This window comes from Camelus dromedarius, chromosome 15 (genome assembly GCF_036321535.1).
Source record: "Camelus dromedarius isolate mCamDro1 chromosome 15, mCamDro1.pat, whole genome shotgun sequence".
In the NCBI taxonomy this organism is placed as follows: Eukaryota; Metazoa; Chordata; class Mammalia; order Artiodactyla; family Camelidae; genus Camelus; species Camelus dromedarius.
In genome coordinates, this window is record NC_087450.1 from 55,619,709 (window position 1) to 55,628,947 (window position 9,239).

The window sequence follows — 9,239 nt, forward strand, 5'->3', positions numbered from 1 at the left end:
TACTAGTGAGGACATGGAAGTGGGGAGCGACAAGACAGGTGTACGAGATTGAAACATAAACTACTATGTATAAAATAAATCATCAGGCTATGTTGTACAGCACAGGGAAATATAGCCATTATTTTGTACTAACTTTAATTTGAGTATAATCTATAAAAATATTGAATTACTGTGTTGTACACCTGAAACTAAAATAATATTGTAAATCAACTCTACTTCAATTAAAAATTTAAAAAACAAACAGACATTAACAGTGGTAGAACATGCAGGCAGCTAACTGCCCAATTTCTGGAAAGGATGCAGAGTGCGGAGTAGGTGATGGGGCTGTAAAGAGTGCAAACGCAAGGCCACTGGGCAGGGAAACCCCATTCTTTTGCTCTAAAAACTGGATGGCACATAAATTTGTAATTGTGTGAATATCTCAAACTGTGTTTGTTCTATCTCACATTTAATTTATAGTCGGGATGTCGAATGTCATGTTGGAATGCTCTTTCCCTTGTCAGAAATAGGAGGCTTTCTGTTTCTGGTTTTCAGCCATGCTGATGAGAAGGCACTTCATTTCTGATGCTTGTTATTTTGTTCGATGCACTTTCTTCCCTCCCTCTAGAATTTTAGGGCTGCCTCATTGCTCCTGTTGTTCTACGATTTCACAGGGGTTTTTTTTTTTTGCCTCAGTATGGTCCTAAATTCTTATCTGGGGCTGAGCACCAGCTATTCATTTCCATGTGAAATTGTCAGGAAGTAATCCTTTGATAATTTCTTCCCTGTCTTTCTAATAATTCAGAGGCCAGAACTCCTGTGCTCACCCTCTCACTTCCTCAGTTCTTTCTCCTATTCCATTGCTTCCTATTTGTGTTCCAGTTTTTGGAGATTTACTTAGCTTTATCTTGCAGATACTGGGTGAATTTTCTTAAATCCATATTCTTTTTAAGTTTTGAATTGTCATTTTCATTTCACGTAGTTCTTGCTTCATCGATACACTATGTTCTCTCCTCTCTCTGAGCGAATTACTACTTGATTGTGGGGGTTTTTCAGTCTGTTTTTTTTGTTTGTTTGCTTTTGTTCTTGTTTTATTTTGTTTTTGAAGTATTCTTTCTATATCTTTTCTCTGTCTTTTCTTTTTAAATATTGGCCTTTTTATATAACATCTTTTTTTTTTTGGATCTTCTGAAATAGATACATTACTGCCATGTTTGGTCATCCTCATATGTCTGCTTATGTTTACAGATAGGAAATCAGGAAGCTAACTTAAGGGAATACTATACAGCAGTTAAAATGAATGAGCTACTAAAACATGTGGCAACAGAGATCAGTCTCACAAATGTATTACTGAACCAATGAAGCCAGGCTAAAAGAATATGTATTATGTGATCTCATATGTATGCATTTCAGTCAGGCAAACCTCATCTATGTTGTTAGAAATCAGGAGAGTGGTTATCTTGGAGGAACTGTGGTTGGAGGAGGACCCAGGGTGGCTCAAGAGTACTGGTAATATGTTATTTCCTGACCTAGGTACAATTTATCAAAATGTGTTTACTTTTTGATAATTCATCATACGTAACCCTGTGCATTTGGGGGTATGTGTTACATTTTTTAACACTATTTTAAAATTCTTATTAGAACGATCCTTACACAATTTTCTTAAATGCACTACAAGCTCTTTGTGTGAGAAAGTGGAACATTAATTTAAAAGCACAGGTCTTTACTGTAGGGTCATCTGCCTGAGTGTATCCTTTTAAAAATAACAATAATATTAGTATCTTTTATTCTTTCCTACTGGACTTCTTTTCTAGGAAAGATTATTTTCATTTCCACATTGAAGGGTTGAGCTTTATCTATCACACTCAAGAAGTTGAGTAGAGAAGGTGGTTCTTTTTGTTCATCTCCCTCTGTCAAGTATGAAAGCACTATGTTCACCGTATCCATGGGCTTTTAAAAAATTAATAGCATGTTTATTAAGATATAATTCACATCGTAACATTCACTCTTTTAAAATATATAATCCAGTGGTTTTATATTTATCAATTTGATCAATTATCACAACCCTATAAGGTCAGTATTAATATCACCTCCACTTTACAGGTGATGAAACCGAGGCCAAGAAAGGTTAAATGACGTCCCCAAGGCATGAATGAGATTGTAAATATAAATTACCACACAGGATACATTGAACAAAGTAGTTAATAAACAGGAATTATCTTTTCCCCTTATTAAGTAATGAACAGACAATCTGGAGACTGTCATAATATACCACTCATTGCATCACAGAACGTTGCCTTAGTCACTGTTCAGTCCCAGGCACCAGTGAAATGTCAGGTTTATAGTGATGATTAATTATTGCCCTCACTCTCAAAAACACTCACAAATGCCTGAGAAACAGGAATGAGTGTGACAAATGTTTAGACAGAGGTTATCACTGTGACTTATCTGTAACCAGCACAAAGTGTGAGTTAAAAAAAGCAATTTGGAACCAATCTTTCAGCACAAAGTCATTATTTAAAAATTACTCTCTTAAGCATGTTGTAAACACATGAAAGGAGCAGAGCACTGATTGCTCATGGAGCTTCAGCAAGAGACACAGAATATAACCGCGCATTCTAATTTATCATATCTGGTTTCTACGGGAAACAGGAACCCAGTTAAAAACAAATCACCTGCAGTGGGGGTAGTCCAAGAAGGCTGGAATTAGCACTGAAAGGAATTTAGAAGCTTAGAGGAGCAAAGAGGACACTCAAGATACAGATGTATTTAATTTTATTCATTGAGTCGTATCACACATATTTATTAAGCATATAAAACATGCTGGCACAAGGAAATCATAAGCAGTTCAAAGGTGCATAAGATAAAATTTTTACACGAGAAGAGCTCACCATCTATCCAACAGGAGAGAAATAGTGAAATAATGTCACAGACTGAGCCTAGAGTCACAAATTATCCGCGAGTGTGTCCACACAGAGAGCAGTGCAGAGGGCTCCTTGTGGGAACTGGGTCTTCCAGGAGGGTATTGTCCAAAGAACGGGGCAGCAATATAGAAAATAATGGCTCTTTGGGAAGCCTCAGAAGCCAAACTTAGCAGAGATAGATGCCAGTATAAAATCAACCAAGTAGAAGCAGAGGCAAAAGCAGAAACGGGCTGAGACGGGACTCAAAGGGAGCATGTTGAGAACAAAGTGAGAGAGCCCTGGGGGATTCCTGCAGAAGGAGCAGGAGAGGCCAGGGCCGCTGCTGTTGACTGACAGGCTGTGGGAGGTGGGCAATCAGCCTGCCCGCAAGGAAAGCCCCTGGACAGGTCAGTGCTGTTTGTCAGAGTGGTGGGAAAAGCCTCCCAGGGGAGATGGTGCTGGTCTTTGACAGCTGGGTGGGTTTCTCCCTGGTGGAAGAGGTGGGGCAGGAAAGGTCACTGAATGCAAAGGGCACAGCAGGAGCAGGGCTCGGGGGCGTGGGGGTGCACGGCCACGTGGGGTGTTCAGGGAACTATAGTACCCGCTGGCATTTTTAGCACATCACATGAGTGGAAAGAAACGGTGGGAGATGACCCTTACAGAGAACTTCAGAGAACTCTAATTAGATGTGAAGGGGGAAAGGAGCTTCGGTGCAGAAATAGTGTAAGTTTTTTCTTAGTTTTCAAGTTATGCTTATATTCCCTCTAGGTCCAGGTAAGATGAAGCTTTATTCATTTTGGCAAATTGGATGAGCTTCATTTTCTCAAAAGGAAGGTTCCCCAGTGCTGTGGTGGTTAGTTTTGTGTGTCAGTTTGACTGCACCAAAGGATGCCCAGAGAGATGGTCAAACATTATTCTGGATGTTTCTGTGAGGGTGTCTTTGGATGAGATTCACATTTAAATCAGGAGACTGATTAAAACAGATTTTACGTGTATATATATAAAACATACATAGAAACATATATAAAATATGTTTTTACACATACACATCCTGTTAGTTCTATTTCTCTGGAAAACCCTAATACAGATGCCACGAACCTCTTTTCTACCCCACTATCCAGACATTCTGTATCTAGTTATCAGACTTACACTTTTAAGCACCCTGGCATTTCACAAGGAGCAACCTGGAATGATTCTGTGGGGCAAGAAACAAACTAGAAAGTTACCATTCCCTAACACAACTCCGTTGAGGATCATCATTGCCTTTATCTCTTCGTAAACACACACACGCACACACACACATCATGGCTTAGAGACAATTGCTCATGATTTTGAGTCTAGCACATCTCAGTTCAAACGCAGAAGCCTCGAACTATTCTGTAAAATGGGAACCATAAGAAAACTTTCCCATAGTTGAAGGTGAGATGAACTATGCAAAGCTGAAGTCCTCCCCCACGAAGAGAAATGCACGGTAAACCAGAAGAAACCCCTTGCTGTAAGCCTTTGGGTTTCATTTTTCTTCTGAGCATACACACTGGTTCATAGTCATTGGAAGCACTAAAAATCAACTATCATTATCTGTGGCCTGCTGTTTAATACATCATATAGTTGTCATCCAACAAATGGGTGGTTGCAGTCCTAAAAATCATTTGCTTACTTTTTAGTCTGCAGGAAGTCATTCAGATAATGAGATCTCAAAAAGAGGAAAGCTAAGGGCTTGTGCAGATCTGTTTCTGCAGAGCTGGATTGTAGCTAAACACACACACACATGCGCACGCGCGCACACACACACACACACACACTCATAAACATTAACAACCACCCACAAATATGTTTTATAAACTTCCATGAAAAGCCTTCAGGGGCTTTTGCAAAGTCACCTGGTTAATCTCTTAATTAATCTTTGTGCAAACAAACCTGCCATGAGCTGTTCAGCACGTGACCTCAGAAACAAGGCGCTGCATCAGCTCGTGGCAATCCGGTGCGGGCCTGACGTCTTAGAGAGCTCTGTCTTCTGCCCGCGTCAGCACACTGTGCATCAAACTGCACTCTCTGAATCCTGGCATGTGTGCCTGCATGCACGTGTGTGCAAGAAGTAGCATTTATTTATCTTTTCTGCCAAAGAAAACAAACTCTCCAGACTACAGAAATACCCTAAATCCCCTCAGCTTCAGGGCCATGGTCTGGGTTAGAAAGGCAGTTAGAGATCACTTGCTTGACCCCTCTTTTTAGAACTGTGCTAAATGATAGAGGGACATTATTTATTTTCTGGTGCCCTATTGGAGGTTGAACCTGTGCCCCCACCCCCAAAATGATAGGTGCCCTCGGTACCTGTGAATATGTCCTTACAGAGGGATAGGGTCTTGCAGATGTGATTGAGTTAAGATGAGATTGTTCTGGAGTAAGGTGAGTCCTCAGTCCAATATGACTGGTACCCTTATAAGAAGAAGAGACCTTTGTGTGAGGGCAGGTGCACACAGAGAGGCGAACACCTGGGAGGGCACAGACACTCAGAGGGAAGACAGATGGGGCCGGAGAGGCAGCAACTGGAGTTAGGCGCCTGCAAAACAAGACACGCCGAGGACTGCCGGTAACAATCAGGAACTGGGAGACAGGGCGTGGCCCTGCTGACACCTTGATTTTGGACTTGAAGCCTCCAGAACTGTGGGAAAATACACCCTGTTGTCTTAAGCCACCCAGCTGATGGCACCTCGCTAAGGAAGCCTTGGGAGACGCATGCGGCCCCGCTATAGAAAAGCGTGGGCGTAACTTGAAGCCGCATCACCCACCGCTCGCCGCCCGTCCCGGCGCTTTCGTCTGATGATTTTCTGCGTTGATAAATCAGGCAGTGATTGCAGCAGAATCTCTTCTTTATAAAGAAGGTTTAAGAACAGACACTTGATAGAATGGGAGATTGAAGGTGCCTATGCACAGTATGAAATGTTGATTTTTGATATCAAAAAACAGGAGGGGACAATTGAAAGCATGATAGGTCATCCTTCATATCCCAATGCCAGCGTTTCCTTAATACCACCACTGTGCACTACATTCAGAAAGGGAAATGCAGTGAGCATCTTCATTGCTATTCAGATGATTCGGTGCTCCTTAGAAGGGCAGAAAATCTAAGAATTTTAAAGCTGAACCCATTCTGCTTATTAACCATACGTTCGAACAATGAAGTCACATGGCTGTGCACAGGGGCTAGAACCAAACCCCCAAGCGTACGCGTGGGCTTTAGAAAAAAAAACTGTTTAAACCTCCTGAACTTTACTTATCTCACCTCTAATTTGTGCATGAGAACAGCTTCTATGTAATTTTACAGTGAAGCTTGATGATGCCACGTACACAGAGTGATCAGTCCAATTCGTCGTCCTCAGCACTCCCTGCATATTAGGTGCCAAGAAGAGGAGAGGAGGAAGGTGGGGAAGGAGGGGGTGAGGAGGCTGATGTTCCGGTGAAGGAAACAAGAGAAAGCCCATGAAAAGCTTTGTTTAAATTATAAATATGAGCATTTAAAATGCATTTATAATCCCATTGCTTTGCCCTTCCCTTCAGAGAAGCAAGTATATCATTACTTTTGGAGGTGGACCGTTTTCAGTATCCAGCATTAAGCTATGGTTTTGCAAAGCAAACAATCAAATTCCTTACTCTGTACAGTCACACTCTCAGAGCCCAAAAGTCATCATCACCATCATCAGTAGAACTTTAAACTTTAAAATGTGATTTCACACGTGGTAACCTATTTGATTATTAACCAGCAAGGAGTTGCAAGGGAATGAATGTTATACACATGACAGATGAAGACACTGATGTGTGGGGAGAGGAAGAGAGCTGCGGGAGGTCACAGCCTGGGAGGCCCGGACCCAGAGACCCTGCACACACCCGGTGAGGCTTCCTTTCCTTCCCATCTGTCCTGTTGAATGTCTACTCAATATTCAAGCAGAAGTGTTTCTTCTGGGAGGGCTGACCACACAGTCCCTTGGCTTGGTTCTTTTGAGATGTCTTAATCCCTCTGTCACTGTAGGGCCACCCATGAACGAAGCTTCCTCTTACTTGCCAGGTTATCCCCACTAAACCAAGATCTCTTTGAGAAGAAGGGACTTGGTGGCAGAGTGTCACAGGGACAGGGGTGGGGATATCCTCTATTCAAGCAGAGACTGCTGTGGAACTGATCCCAGGGCACTGAGCTGGGAGAAGTCTTCGGTTTAATATCATACTGGACTCCTTCACCCAGCCCAGCCCAGCCATCACGACTGAGTACTCTCTACACATGTCTGATAACTTTCCCACGGCCCTACTCTCTTGCCCCCGAGGGCCTCATGCTTGAGATGGGTCTGTTCACCAAACCCTGATCAAAGAGCAATGGACGTGATTCATCTTGGCGGGGATGATAAACAGAATCAACGTTCTATCACATCTGTTGTCAGTGTAACCTTGTGACAGCTTGTGAACTAGGGGCTGAGCCCTGCCTGACCACCAAGGCTAGTTAGTCCAGAGAAGGGGTCAGTAAGGATGGCAGCTGCATTTACCCAGGCGGCCTTTCTCCCCAGATTGCTACTGAACCAGCACGCAAATGAAAACACAAGGTCATCGTGAGGCCAGGGAGACAAGGAAGCTGGACCTGGGGTCAGTCTTCAGATTCTTCTCCAGATCTCCAAGCGGTTGCCCAAGTTGAATTGTTTCAGAAGCTCTCTTAGAGTAAGTGAAGAGCATTTCAGAAATGTGGCTTTGAGTAGAGGACAGGCTGGACGTCAGATTTCTGGGATCCACTCTCATAATGAATTAAAAAAAATCTCTTTATCAAAATTTCATGCTTTACGTATTTATGTATTTATTTTTATTGAGGTATAGTTGACATACAATATTATGTAAGCTACAGGTGTACAACACTGATTCTCTATTTTTAAGTCTTATGTTCCATTTATAGTTATTATAACATATTAGTTACATCCCCTGTGCTGTACAATGTGTCCTTGTAGCTTATTTGTTTTATACACAGTAGTTTGTTCCTCTTAATCCCCTACCCCTGTTTGTTACTACATCACTGGGTAGTAACTTACATTACTTATCTGCTTACGTTTCCCTTCTAACAGGCCAACCCACGGATCCCATGGCTTGTTTACTGTGTTAATTTATTTACAATAGGGGCCAAACCAAACGAGTTAGGAAAACAACAAGGTCATCTTTTCCTTCCCCTCCTGTCTTGACACAATTCCCTAAGTTCTCTCTTCTCTTCCTCTGTGCTATTTTAGGCATACATTATGGGTGCCCAATTGCCTTTCAGTTATAAGAACAAGTCTCATTTTCAAAATTAAGACACTCTGGATTTAGTAAAATCCAAAAGATGTGAAGACTCCAAAAGCAAGAGAGTCTGTCCAAAAGGCCAATACACATATGAGAAAATGGTTGAAGTCTCTAGTATCCAAGGACATGCAGATCAAAGTAACAATAACATATATCCTTACATGGAAAAGACTGGTAAAAATTTAAAGTTCAATAATACACAGTAGCAGTGGGTGTGCAGCAGAATATCCCCTCACCCACTGTGACAGAAATGGGCATCGTGACAGAGCTTTTAGACAACAGCCCAACAACATCCATGAAAATACAAAATTAGACATTTCCTTTAAACTTGCAATATCACTCGTGGAATCTGTTCCATCCACAAAATGAAAACACAAATATGTCAGGGCATAGATACTAGAATTGTTACCAAAGCATTGTTCTGTAGACGGAAAAATTAGAAAACCAGTGAAAAGTCCATCAGCTGGGGATCGTCAGAATAAATCATGCTACAGTCACTGTGGGAACACTGAATACCATGTAGTCATCACAGCGAGACACAGGAAAGTGTATATAATATGGCTTCACTTTGAAAAACAGGCAAGGAACAATGATTTCTAAGCTTCAAAGTATGTACTACACACACACACACACACACACACACACACACACACGTTATCTGGTTTGCAGTGAAGGACAAGTTTGAAACTGGGAAAACAGAAAGTGAAGGGAGAGGTTCAAGCCAAGTCCAAAAATGTAACATAATAATCGCAGTGTGTCTTCCATGATCACACTACTGCCTGTGTATGGCTGTGTGTGTGTGTGTGTGTGTGTGTGTGTGTGTGTGTGTGTGTGTGTGAAATTAATTTAGAAACAAACATAGGTCTGTACAGATAACTAGACTTGGTGAGTTCTAATCAGCTCCAAAATTTTGAGACACAAAGAAAAATCAGTAAAGCAAGGCCCCTTATCCTCTTACCAATCCACTTTACAAGATTTTTTTTTCCTGTGTAAGAGTCCTATATGTGGCCAGAAAGGGCCAGGATCTTGGGGTCCAGCTTGACACACTTACAC

At 41.7% G+C, this 9,239-nt stretch overlaps 1 long non-coding RNA gene across 1 annotated transcript; it reads left to right on the forward strand.

Moving 5' to 3' along the window:
• The first annotated feature begins 6,676 nt into the window (after window positions 1-6,676).
• On the forward strand, window positions 6,677-7,688 carry LOC135322982 (uncharacterized). Its single transcript, XR_010384046.1, has 2 exons — window positions 6,677-6,767; window positions 7,433-7,688. It is a non-coding gene; the product is annotated as an uncharacterized LOC135322982 (long non-coding RNA).
• Window positions 7,689-9,239: the final 1,551 nt, after the last annotated feature.